The sequence below is a fragment of the Sipha flava genome, unplaced genomic scaffold, assembly GCF_003268045.1.
Source record: "Sipha flava isolate LNK unplaced genomic scaffold, YSA_version1 311_pilon_pilon, whole genome shotgun sequence".
NCBI classification, from domain to species: Eukaryota; Metazoa; Arthropoda; class Insecta; order Hemiptera; family Aphididae; genus Sipha; species Sipha flava.
The window spans coordinates 107,581-122,201 of record NW_020272991.1 but is presented as its reverse complement, the minus strand read 5'-3'; the positions used below and the strand labels follow the sequence as shown (position 1 = coordinate 122,201).

Genomic DNA, 14,621 nt, shown 5'->3' with positions numbered 1-14,621 from the left:
TTAGCTTTAACTTCTTCGACTATTAGAATAGAATAATTTATTAAATTACGAAATCTCGACGATTTGGAATTAATTTTCGGCATTTTTAAGTAAATAGGTATAAAACGTTTTACAATATGGAAACACTTTGGACGAAGACGGAACTAGAACACAACTTCAATTAACGAAATTGTTCGATACCGATTCCGGCGATAACGATTTTTTATATTTATTTCTGTCCCGGGACAATATGGATAAGTCGATAAGGCTCAAAATCGAAATAATCGCCGCCGCCATCGGGACATTTTGAACTATTAATTACGCGTATCGAGTCCGTTAATATATTACTGTATTAGCATATCACGAAAAACCTCAAATATGCACTAAAAACATGATGAATTTAAAAGTATGATCAATCAAATAAAAATCGAACAAATATGCAAAAATATGCAAAATCAAATTGGTAAATTTGAATTCTTAAGGTGATGAAACAAATTTATATCTTACTCCTCATTGATTTAAATGTTATTAAAAAATATGATAAATGCATAAACATCCGCTCCCTGCTAATAACCTTTTACTAAAACGTCATGAGATAAGCAGCAAACTTCAATTAGTATGTCAAATTTATAATTTAAATTATATTATTCGATCAATATAATACAATTTTGTTATCGAAGTACTGAATAGTTAAAAAAAGTATTCATTTTAAGTAACACAGTTTGTGTTAGGTAATACATTGGGTTACTGTATTAAAAATAAAAATAATAAAGGTGTTATGAAAGATGGTTAATTTTTTTTTTCTTTTAGTGACGGCAAACTTTTTTTTACATATAGCCGGGATATATTTTTTTATTGCTTTGATGAGTAACATTATAGCTAAAATATAATACTTTAATATATTAAATATACATAAAAAAGGTCAGAAAGTTGATCGTTGGTAAATAAGTTATGTAATAATAATTTAATCAAAAAATACTTGACTGAAAACTCCTTATCCTATTGATTTATCGAAGGTATCGTATACTTTTAGTTCGTGCTATGACTTATTTAACTGGTTATTTCTATGGTTTTTATAGACATTTGCTAAACTTAGTATTATATATATATATATATAAGAGGCCCGTTAAATTATTTAAATGTATGACATCAAATATAAACGTGAGTATAGATTTCTTCATATAACATTTTTCGTGTCGCGTTCCTTGTATTAAGTCCTCTGGTAAGAAAATTGTGGTTTAAATGTTACCTGCGCATTTAATTGTATTCGACTCAGGACGAAATTATGAAGCGCCTTATTATGCCAGGGTCAGCGTAAGGGGGTGATAAACCGGCCTTCTTTTCTAAAATTTCTAAAGCCTCGCAAAGTGGAGCATAAGTTGAAAATGTTGAAAGCTCATTCCCATAGAAGGGTATATTTTCATTATAAATTACGACTATAGAACTGTAGTATGAATATATTGAATTATGGTTGTTATTTAAACGGTATCCATTTATTATAAAAAAAATCATAATATGTATTCTGGTATTCCACCAACAAAATTACATAAACGATTAAGGTGTGCCTAACTTTTGATCTGACAAATATGTCGTTTGTCAAAAACTCTCGAAACTTTTTTGGATACATAAGGCTTAAATAGATAATAGATAATATTATGTTAAATTATAAGCTACTGATATTATCATAATAAAAACAGGCTATGAGATATAAAAATGTTTTTTCTTAAAAAATGTCGATTGAACATATTGCCATTATTCAGTGGCACCGAACCCAACGCTTCTTATTCTGACGGTATGGAGTCTTTCGGTACGTGTCTGGCTAGTATGAATCATTCTAAATACTTGTAATTTGAGAGCACAAATTATTTTTTTTATGCTAAGTAAAAATGTAGGCTTGTGGCTGCTAGGGTTCTTGAGGCCATTGTATTTTTATTTAGTCAGAGTAAAATTATAGAAGTTCGTCGCCACTGCCAATATTATTATTCACGCGCTAGTTGATAGTTCAATTTATTTTTGAAAAATTTAACAGTTTAATTATTTTTAATGTTTTACGTATAACGGCATTAGTAACTTTACTATTAAAATTTTAAATGTAGATATTGAAAACTTTTATTTCTTATCAATATTTCTATATGAGGTATATCTCACAATAAATATTATATCAACGTAAAATATACTTTTCTGTTGGTGTTGTATTTATTTAATTACGAGTAGAGCGTCTCAAAGCCATTGATTTTATAATAACGGTAAACATTTCTTGGAATAATAAAAAATTCACTTTAACCGTTTCACAGTATTGTTCAATTTTCGGTGTTATGTTATATAATTACATAACATTTTTTTTTTTTTTAAAGATTATCTGCAGTACCTTATTCAAATTATTTTACATGTGACCGAATAAAATAATTACCAGTATTTAATTTTTTTTCATCTACTTAATGCTTAGTTATTTAATATAAATACTAAATTTCATTAATTTGAGTAAGAATTTATCATTACAGAATAACCGTATAGTACCTAATACTACGATTTGGCATATATGTAGGAAACGTGTTAACCAAAAAATAAGGTATTTATGTCACCACTGTTTCGTTTTCATATGTAAAATGAATAATTTAATTTGCGTAGGTGCTACACGATTTGTTTATAATTTAATATTTATTAAGCAATAAATATATTTTTTCAATATTTTTTCAATAGAATAGCGTTGTTAGCTATGACAACCAATCACCACCTATCCGAGGTAAACGATCTCATGATTGTTATTGCAGAATAATAATTTTTTTCACATAGGTGATTCAAATCAATTTCACTCTCTTGGGCATTTTAAAATGTTTTCAGTATACATATTTTAACCACAAAATGAATATAGGAACTGTAAAATAATTCAGTTCATCTAAATAATAGATACAAAATACATTAGTTAACGATTTGATATTATTGAACTGCAACAAGACAATATCTTATACTGAAGATCAGATTGATTTTATTACTCTTTACTTAATTGAGAGTGTTGAATGTGCTTTATGAAGCGAAGTGGACAATAAAATAAATACACATGTTCGTAATTAGAAAGATTTTTGCAGAATTCATCCATTTACAGCTATAACATACTTGCAATGGAGTGCACACGAGAGGTGCCAGGTGTGTCCAGGCACCCCATGAAACGTTGTAAAATGAGCCCTAAATTCAAAAAATCTCAGAGTAAGAGTTCCGTATTTTAACCGATGTTGCTCAAACTAATTCAAGTTTATTCTAGAATATTTAGTAAAAATTAAATGGCTTCTAGTAATAAGAAAAATAAAACTATATTTTCAAACGTTCAAGCAGAAACTTATTACGATAGTATAACAGCTACTATTTACCACAAAAATAGATTCAAGGAAAACATATTAGTTGGAACTTGTATACCACAATATTAAATAAAAAATTTAAGTTATGTTTATTTAATTATTTATACGTTATAACCTATACATTTTACGTATTTTGTTAAGATAGTGCCAAACATTATAATAGGCACCCCCTGAAATACAGGTCTGCCCACACCTATACATACTTGTACATAAGTAATTAAAGTAGTTAATATTTTATTGAATGAACTTTAGAATGTCATGGTCAAGAGTTATTTTCTGAGGTAGTTTAAAATCTTTAAATATTTGAAAAAAAATAAGTCTCAAAAGTGTATACCTATTTATACGTATAGAATTTTCAATTTGATTAAAAATGTAATGTAATACATATACATATTATTATTGTTGCTGACACATGTTATAATTCAATACTTATACCGTAAAAAAACAACAATCGACGTGGTGAAGGCAAGCGTTTAGTTTCTGCAAAATATTTCAAGAAAAGTTTTTAAGCTGAGGTAGTTAGTAATTATTATGGAAAATTATAGTAAAATATATTGATGACGAACAAATGTTTTTAACAAATATAATATCAATGTAAGGCTTTTTCTCTACTAATATATATTTATATATTAAACTGCAACTCCGTGGCTTAATAACGTTTACTGTAAGCTAAAACGCAATAAAAAAGGATGTTAGTAGAAAATTTCTCATTAAAGAAAATGTATGTGATCGATTATTGATACTTATAAGTATTTTCTAGTGAATATTGCAAAATATTTATAATGATCACCAGTGACAGTTCGTACTATGGTGCACAGGAACACGTGGACTACCTGAAAAATATTGTATAAAACACTATTTAATTCCTATAGATAACTATAATTGGTTATTATGCATATAGTCTATAAGTAACAAAAATATTTACTAAAAAAGTGTTTGCAGCTTACACATTCGCTTTGTGCTCCGAACTGTTGTACAAAAATTAGCTGCATACGTAGACACGTCGGTTAGTAATACATGGTCGTTTGGAACATTATCAATGTGCGCACCGAACTTATTTTTATCGTACCACGTATCGCGTCGATCGTGGAAACAGATCTTGTTTAAGTTTCATACATAATAACTTTTTTTTTTTAAATTATTTTTGTATTATCGTGACGAATAAATCAGAGAGCTTAAGAAAATTAAATATTGATAAGAATGTTATATGTACCTAAATCTATAACAAAATTAAAATGTTTACCCACCTACATAGGTATCTTACAAATCATTTGTGCACCGCCTTATAAGAATCTCATAAGTCGCCACTAAAGACCACAATATATTTTATAATCACAATAATAAAAATTTTAAAAAACGTATGTATAATAAGATAATATACATGGTATTTCTCATTTATTCATGTTTAAATAATTATACTTATACTAATATATGTACTTTATACTTACTAATAACTTTAATAGAGACATTAAGAATGATTATTTTGATAATCAAAATAGAATATATTGCACTGTTGCGACATAATTCTGCTCAAAAAATTAATACATTACACAGTTATCTAGAGATTTAGTCCATCATCTTTAATCCCAGTAATCCTCTGTAAAAAAAGGGATTATTCAAGATGATTTTTATTATATTTGTTGTTTTATTTTAAAATCAATATGCAATTTTGCTGAATATAATTTAAAATAAACAAATATTACATCGTACTCTGAGCGCAATGTTAAAAAATTTAAAACTTCATGAACTTTTTTCTTTTATTAACAGTTTATTAAATTAGTCCATAAAAACCTATGTATATATAAATTTTAATAAAAAACGTATTTATATATATTTCAGTTAATTAACAACGTTTAATTATTTTTTATAAATTATAAAACCCAATAAGTATTCTATAATTATTGTTTTTTGCGAATATTGGACTTTTATTATGTAATATTAATATCCAACTGACATATGTTTTTACAAAATCTCTAAATATGTATTGAATTTATTTTATTTTTTTTTTATTTTATAATTTAAGACATATAATATAGTCAGATAAGTTGGTCATTTTTGGAAATAGGAGTGTGAAAATATAAAATGAAAAAAATTATTATAAATTTAATAAACAATTCGAAATAATGCAATAGTCTTGTGTTAAAAAAATCACCTTGAATATCAAGTACTATTATAATACATTGGTGGATATAATTTTTCATTTTAACATCATCATATATTTTAATGAATTGAAAATATAAATTACGCATTTAGCTCTGAAATGAATGATTTCACGAATATTGAAATACATATATAATGTTATGTTTCTTATAAATTTACAAGTATTTATTTTAAAAATATAAATGCATATTGTTACGTGGACAACCTCGTTTCTTTTATCGATTGCACAACTTAAGTAAAATGCTACGAATTTGATTTTTTTTTAATTAACAAACACGAAATGAAATAATATACGTTTTTAAAGTAATATTATTTTTAGAATTTTACATTTAAAACATTTGTGTACAATAATAAGGAGTTATTATTAGCTCACAGAATTTCATCTACTTCAATATCTTTTAATTAAATGAGTAACCTACGTTACCCTGTAAGATCTATATATATATATTGCACTGATATAGAAGCTCAATCTTAAGCTATTTTTTCTAATAAATATAATTCAAAAAATTTGACTTGATACAAAATTTGATTAACTTAAAGATTTTTACAAATAATGAAAAAAAATATCTTATTTTTTTATTGTTAAGTGAATTTTTTATTCAAATGTATTTTTTGGATTTATAATAATTTCATAAAAGGTAATCAATGCATATATATATTATTACACTGACTTTTACTTAAAATGGCTTTTACATTCTAGCAATTTATTATTGTTTTCAGATATTTACATTATATACATTAAAAATACTACAAAGAAGTTGTAGTCAGAATCAGTAAACGAATAGCTATGTATTAAGCATGATATTTTTGATAATTTTTTTAAGGCATAATATTTATGGTAGTTAATAACTTTTATTAATAACAGGTTGATAATGGACTAATTATTAATCCCAACAATTTTATGGTGTAGATATTTCAAACATGTGTTAACATGTATAGAATATATGTGTTTATTAAATTAAGAAATTCCATAAGTATTAAAATAATCTGCACTCTATAAGCAAACATTTTTAAAAATATGTGCATTTTAAAATCTAAACTATAATACCAGTAAGAAAATAGTCATCTTAATTAAAAATATGATATAACTAGCTGACTAATATAATGTTACCTACACACACATTCAAACATTAAAATCTCGTGTTAATATTTGAAATTTTTTTACATAATTAACTGTATGAAAACCCTATTAAAAATAGGGTTTCACTTTTTTTTAAGAACCCAAACATTAGTTTTAATAAAATTTGTATTTACCTATTGTTTGGTAAATATTGTTATATTATTTGCATTTTATAATTTAGTTTTTTTTTTTTTATGGAACGCTCTAAATGGAATTGATTTAATCAAAATATAATATATTTATATTTCTTATACAAACAAGAATATATTATAAAATTCCTTAATTTCATAATTTATCTGTATTTCTATTCATGGAGTATGACATATATTAATCAATTGAACAACAATCAATATTTAATAATTTATGAATCAAGTTGTATATTACTTATGTTAGATATAGTTTGTAAGAGAAATTTTGAATATAACGATATTAAAATCATATATAAAACGGACCTTAATAATAATTTACTTTTAATATTAAAAATCCAGTAGATTCATCTGAGCCAATTCTTTCATTAAAGTTTTAAATTTAATCTAGGAAATTTTTAAATTAAATTTTTACTTAACCCATTTGAATGGCAGCACACGAATTGTGTTTTGAAATAAAAAAATCGGCAAGTAAGTACACGAATTACGTCCGGCTTTATCTAAACGACTACAAAAGAAATATGAAAATGACCAATTAACTCGTCTGGATTTTATTAAAAAGGTATCGTTCGAATTTTTACCAGTCTAATTTTTAAATCTTTTATTTTTTTATTTTTTTAATTATAATTTAATTGACATACTTCTAATTGCATAAAAACGATAAAAAACCGAATTTATTAATGTGAGTATATATTAATTGTTTTTTGTTATACTTCACGTTAATATGTTCATTATAATAAAAGTAATAGAATTACAATGTTGATGCATACCACAATTAATAATGACTAATGATTGTATAAATGATACATAAAAAATTATAAGCCAAACAATTGGAAAATCAATCGATAAAAGCTATTTAATTTTCAATCGATGTCCTTACATTCATTTTACTTGAAAAATAAACAATTTTAAATGGTCAAATTACTAAATTAAGAACATTTATTTATATAAATCAATGTTAGAATAAGTAAATGAAATTAAAAATTTAGAACTTTAAGTAATTTATAAAAATACATGTTAAAATACGAAAGCTCTCAAGTATTTGTTATTAATATATTTAATTTATATTTTAAATTGTATGACGTAGGATTTATTGTCATATCCATATAACTCGACTTTACTACCCATATTACATTGAAACTAATTTAAATAAGATATCATTAAAACAGTTATTCATTCACAATAAGAATATTTAAATATGCATAGTAGTATAAACATATATTTTATACTCTTATGCATATTGTTGAATCGTGAATTTAATGAAATTCATAAATATATAGGTAAGCGTATAATTTATTCATTATGAAATAAATAAATCCAATTGATTATCATATTAATCACAAATTTCTATTACTAGCAATTTATTCATCAATAAAATTATTAAATCGCCATATATTTATATGCAATAAATAAAGCTGATAGTGACGTATGACTCCATTCGTTTTTATTCAAATAATACATTTTAATTGCTGAGTAATGGAATACTCATACAACTATTCTCAGTTTAAATTTTTTCAGAGGATATATTCATATATACATTTTCAATTTCCAATGCGTTTTTAATTGTAAATTGAATATGATTGCTGTCACATCTGAACACAGAGGTAACTGATGAATCTTATGGTGGAAGTATCGTAGAATACGAGACAAAACGCAATACGGAACGCAAAAAAAAACATATATTTTATTTGTTCCAACCCATTACTTCTTTTGTGATATGAATGTAATATGTAAATAACGATAAGTAGGTTTTAATATTTATAATATAGGTGATTTATTGTTTTATTTTTTATTTCATTTTTTTTTAGTTTTTTCAACTTTGAAATTATTTAAATTTGTTCCGTTCAATATATGTATGAACGTTTATGGACGACGACCTTTCTTAACGCGTGTAGGCGTACCTGTATACTTATCCTGCATCCACCTATATAGTAGCCACTGGTTATACCATTGTAATAATTAAAAAAAAAAAAATTAAAATTTGAATACTTGAATACAATGGGTAACGATTAGTTTATGAGTATACATATAAGTGCATACATCAATTATAATATACATAGGGTTTGAATATTTTATTGAGAGGTTACTATAGAGGGTAATATATACATCTTATCGGAACCCCATAAGATGTTGTCAATAATTAAAAGAATACATTTCCACGGTTAATGTCCGTATTAATAGATTAGTGTATATATATATATATATAGTAATAATAGTTTCACTGAATAAGAGTTTCGTATAACACCGTCTATTATACACGTCATTCTGAACATATTATTATCAATAATCAATAATCGATATGTTATATATGTAATTTATTAATTCATATCGAATAAAGTGTGTGTAATGATGACAATAAAATTATAGGCTCAAAGTGGCGGACTGGTTGTTGATTTCTATAAACGTTTCTCCAGTCACTCATGGATAGACTCTGATGGATAGACTAATATTTTCTTTTACAGCACGACTTGTATTGTCGTCGCAAAATCTTCGGTTATACAACGGCTGATTATAAATTAATATAAGCCGAACAATTTTTGTTCTTAGGAATAAATAATTAATTCAAGAATTCATACTCTATAAAGGCTACGCGAACTGCATAATTCTATACGGATAAGGGTGGGTACTAAAAACGTATTATTACCTCCACAAAGTAAAACTGATTGTACACTCAACATTTAAATTACATTGTGTCTCTAGTCTCAGAATAAAATTCTTGGTAAAATTAAAAACAAACAAATTCTTTTTAAAGTTCAATTAAAATCAATCAAATTTAATTTATCGATTTAAGTAAAAATACTAAATAGTATAACTAAGAACTAAATTCGATTTTATTATGTGATTTTACGATACAGACCATACAAGTAGAAATGTTTATGACACTCAATGATGATATTTACATTTTAAATTATATTTATATTTTTAATAATTATTCTTTAAAATCTGTATGTTACAATTTTAATATAATAATAATAACTATTATAAGAATATAATACCTCAAAATATTTAAAATAAATCATCAAACAAGCTATACCATATGATCGTATGATGATAAAATTGGAATTGTTCAAATGTTGTTAAAATGGATGCACTTTCGAAAATGTATAAAAAAAAAATTATGATAATTTATATAATAGCAAACGATTGTAAATAATTTGATAAAAATAAAACTATTTAACTTATTGAACGCTGCATGAAGGTTGATTTTGAAAACTATTTTTCACGTTTCATACATCGTACTTATAGAAATAATTATTGAGTTTACGTTTTTCTTGAATACCTGTAGTTTTTATTATTTTTTTTTTTATAAAAATGAATCCAGGAAAACGGAATGTTTACCGTCGAATTAATGTGATGGGCAAAGGGAGTGGAATCGCGACCGAACACGTCTTTCCCTCGGTCGTCCGTTGACATGTGTAAAAACTTCCGGTGAGCACCGCCATCATGGGGAAAATAAATCGATTCCGATCGACAAGACAACGAATAAGAGAAAACGATTTGCGCACGCGGGTAAGAACAGTGACATCTGCACTGCGCGCGTACAACGACGTATTTTTACGACCCGGTTATAGTGCGGTCGCCTACAGGGTCTGAAATCGTTTACAACTACGACGCGTTTTGTGTGGGCACTGTACAAAAGGTTGAAGCGCGTGCACCGACGTTCGAAAGTAAACGATAAAATCGTATCCGCCGGGAACCCCATTAATGCAGTCACAAAAACAATTTAACTTACAAAATAACGTAACTGGTTTCTGTGTATAGCAACGCGTTTCGTCGTTTACGCGATACACGTTCCGAACCGTCGGGTTCTCATCGTCTTTAACCGCAGAGAGGGACACGTCGTGGCCCACCGACATCCGTTTCAGAGGCGTACTCAGGATCAAAATATATGACAGGCCCAGTTAGAATTATTTTAATTTATATAGGTACAGTGTACCTGGTACACATTTTTTTTTTCGTAACATTTTCATAAAAATTTTAAATTTAATTAGAAAAAATGATCATATAACATAATTCCTCCCGTTTGACTTGTAAATAATATTTAAAGACGTTACAAAGTAAATAATAATGATGTAAAAAATATTAATAAGAACCGGTAAGACAGGGTAGGTCCGGACCTACCAGTCCTATCCATTGGGCACGCCACTGGTTCGTTTGAAACCTAAAGCCTTGGTTTCCTACAAATACGCGTCCGTGAATACGTAGTGCGCGATGCGCAACTGTGTGATTACGCAGAAGTTGAAATATCAAAAACCAATGTTGGTGTTTATCAATAATTCGCGCGCGTGTATAATAACGCACGAGATCATTCCATCACTTGCGTCAATCGCGTTGCGGCTGCCAGAAGACCAACATTTGCGTGACACGGACGACTCATTCATAAGTATTTATCGTATTTAATATTATAATTTTTAAAATTCAAAAATAATATTCGGAATGCAAGGATGTATTTTGATGTCTTCTCTTATATAATTAAATAACTCAAAGAAAACTCTCCCTTAAGCTCTAAATATTGTTTCATCGTCAATCAGGCGTCTCTGTATTAGGCTATTGTAGCAGCCTTCCCTGGTCCGTTCACTATATATTTCATCGCTTTCTTCTCTAAACAAATGTGTGAATAGTAGAAGTTCTAGAGTTCTAAGTTACTAATCGGTTAGTAATAACGAGGGCTCAGATTTATATGTAAATACGAGTTATATTGTGTAACTATATTTAATTTTAAATATTTTTACATATTTTACCATAAGTATATATTTTTACATATTTTTCAATAATTCTATTTTTTTACATATTTTGAACATTTGCCCATTTGCGATTTATTAATAATTCAATATAGACAATTTCCTATGTTTCCAAAAGTACGTAAACAAAATAATACCAATTATTAAATTTAATTTTCTTCGATACATCGTCGCCTCAGTTCAAGACTGCAATAACTCAAAAAAACTATTATTAAGATATCGACGCCTCAGTTCAAGACAGCAATAATTCAAAAATTATCAGAATTAAGTTATCTGCGTGATATTATTTGCAAAAGTACGACGATTTCGATTCTATAACTCAATAACTTTTAGTTGCATTATTCACCTCTAGAGGTCGTTTATTTCATTTTAGAACCAGTAGTTTCATAATTTGAGTTATTGCAGTCTTGAACTGAGGCGTCGATGTATTCGATTGTTTGATGTTTCAATATGTTCAACAAAAAAAATAACTTTAGTTTAATGTTTAGGATTCGTAGAAGAAGCTATACAATGCGTAGAACAAGTACAAAGACCATTGGGAGTTGCAATAAAAAAAAAAAAAATGTAGTGTATTAAACAAAAATCCTGGTTTAACTGTCTAAAATTAATTAGACCCATACATTGTGGAATGATTGAGGTAATATTGCAGAAAGAGCTCACTCCTTTGGACATTAGAAATATAAAATGTGCACCTATTTCCTGTGTTGAAGTCGTGCGCTTTTTTAGTCGGTACAAATCTGTGTTACGGCCGAACCGTTTTAACTTTGACAATTTGAGCACGTATACGGTATATCTCATTGCTATCAAGACGAATAAGGTTCAGTTTCATAATGATTTCAATTCAAGAGTCTTAATTTTTTTATTTTCATTTTTTGTCGTTTATAAAACGATCTTATAAAGCGATTTGTTATTACACATTACATATTTTGATTTTTTTAATACATATAAATCCGAGCCCTAGTAATCGCAAACCGACGAAAATTTTACAAGTCCAAACCACGCAAACTTGCAAAACGTCTGTGACCGAGCACTTGCGCCACGCATACACGGACGCGTGTTCGTAAGTAACCGAGGCTTGACGAGGACGACGACGTTCGAACGTCCCATGCCCTGGCATCGCAGAACAAACGGTGCCCGCGACGACAACGGACTCGGCCGACGACAATACAATCCCGTCGCGATCCAGAGGTTACGAATCGTTCGACGGTGGTAACCACTATCGTCACGATCACCGTCGCGGCCGCGTGCGATGCACGACAATCCGTCCGACAGCAGAGCATTACGTAACCACCTGTGCGGTATCGGCGGTAGAGCACCGGCGGCGGTACCGCGTGCACGGAAAATGGAAATGAAAAAAATGAATAAAATTTCGTAAAACCGATAACAACATATGTCGCGCGTGCGGCAGCAAAACAAATTTTTCGATTCCCCACCCCCACCCCCCGGAGCCCGACACCTTGCCCGCGGCGGTCTCCGGGACCGTGTACTGGTTTCGTCCCCACCCGCGCCGGCCGTCTCCGGAGAGCGCGCATGCATGCCCTACTACAAAAATAGGCGACCACCGTGCCCGCGCGGTCTCTGAATGAAACGCGGCGCGACCGCCCGAAGTCACGCGTCAGATCGCGAGTAGCCGCGTGTGCCGTGCCGCGTCTGTCACCGAACTGCGAATCGCGCAAGCTTTCTCTCTCTCTCACTTACTCACTCTCTCTCTCACTCTCTCTCTCTCTCTATTGCCTACCGCATCACACGGCTCGGACCCAACCACCACGTAACGTAAATGCACGTGGCGACGGCGGCAGCGCGTACCGGTAATGTTCGCACATTATATTATCTACATATACAATCTTACTATAACGATAACAGTAATAATTAACCGCACGTGGTGTGCACGTGTCTTAACGTCGCGATGCGCGAACACCCTAACCTAACCGAGGGGATAACCTAACCCCTTCGGGAAAATAAATAAAACCGTCCGCGGCTTTTAAGACTTTTCGACCACGTACCGTAAATATAGTTTAATAATACTCGTCGTGCCGTTCAAATATATCTTAAACCGTTCGGGCGCAGCCAGGTAACGTGTGCCCTCTGAATATTTAAAATACCTTACTGTCGTTGGTCCGAGTCCGCTTCTCATGTATGCGTAATCAGTTTCACGTGCGCGATATACACGGTTACGCGCAACAGTAACGTTTTAAATATAAAACATTTTCCGTTTGTTACCGTTCTTCTCGGCATGGTATTTTTCCCTCTCGACTTCGCGGACCAACCTTTTCCCTCACTCCCCACCTCAACACCTGAACTACGTATGGGTTATTAAGTGGCGATGAGGTGTATTATTAACCGCCTCCCGCCCACCCCCTACACATCACCGTAAAATCGATCGCAATTTAAATCGCGACTCATTTTCACGTAGTGAAAATAGACACGTATTATAATATGCACATATTACTATCAACGACGGTGTCGCGATCCGAACAAATATTTTTGTTTATAACTATCGGAAATCTATTGTTACCGCACATTTGGTTATAAATACGTTTTCTGTACTCCGTCGTAACCACGATCGATTTGATTTCCTCGTACGAGTTCGGCGCATCGTTATAATCTTGAAGTATTTACGCTTTCACGGTCTTTTTTCTTTCCGTTCGGTAGAAATGTCCACAATCTACACTGGATCTTACGTAATGAGCATTTGAAGTGAAAATAAAACGACAAAAACAACCACAACACCATTGGCTCGAGAAGAAGCCGCCACCTAGCTACTACTACCTACAGTACCTAGTACCTATACGGTGTACTAACTATTTAATTTATTTGTATTGTAATACTATAGTATATACCTTGTTTAATATCCACGTGTTTTCTATAGCCCTTCGGATGTAATTAATTTTTTTTATTGAACAAAGCAATTTTTTTATTTGATTAACATTTCAACCAAGTTTATATTCGATTCGTTTAATTTCTATAACCTATAAGAATCAAATCATCACACGATTGTTGACTGTTGCACTTACTAACATGTGTTACTTATTGTATGCACATATTTCTTTGTATACGCTTAAAAACCTATTGGCTGTACCACAACATTCAACCAAGTAAATTATATTTTAACACAATAGCT

At 29.7% G+C, this 14,621-nt stretch overlaps 1 protein-coding gene across 3 annotated transcripts in view; it reads left to right on the top strand.

Moving 5' to 3' along the window:
- Positions 1–14,621, top strand: part of LOC112686500 (sialin-like) — a 36,365-nt gene that overhangs the window by 4,004 nt on the left and 17,740 nt on the right. The window contains exon 1 of one of the 3 annotated variants that reach the window (XM_025558783.1): positions 11,045–11,142. The exons of 1 other annotated variant lie outside the window; for it this stretch is intronic. The gene's annotated coding sequence lies outside the window, so the exon portion shown is untranslated. Of the gene's footprint in view, positions 1–11,044; positions 11,143–13,103; positions 13,309–14,621 lie in introns of those variants that run through there. One more of the 3 variants, XM_025558782.1, reaches the window with a different exon arrangement.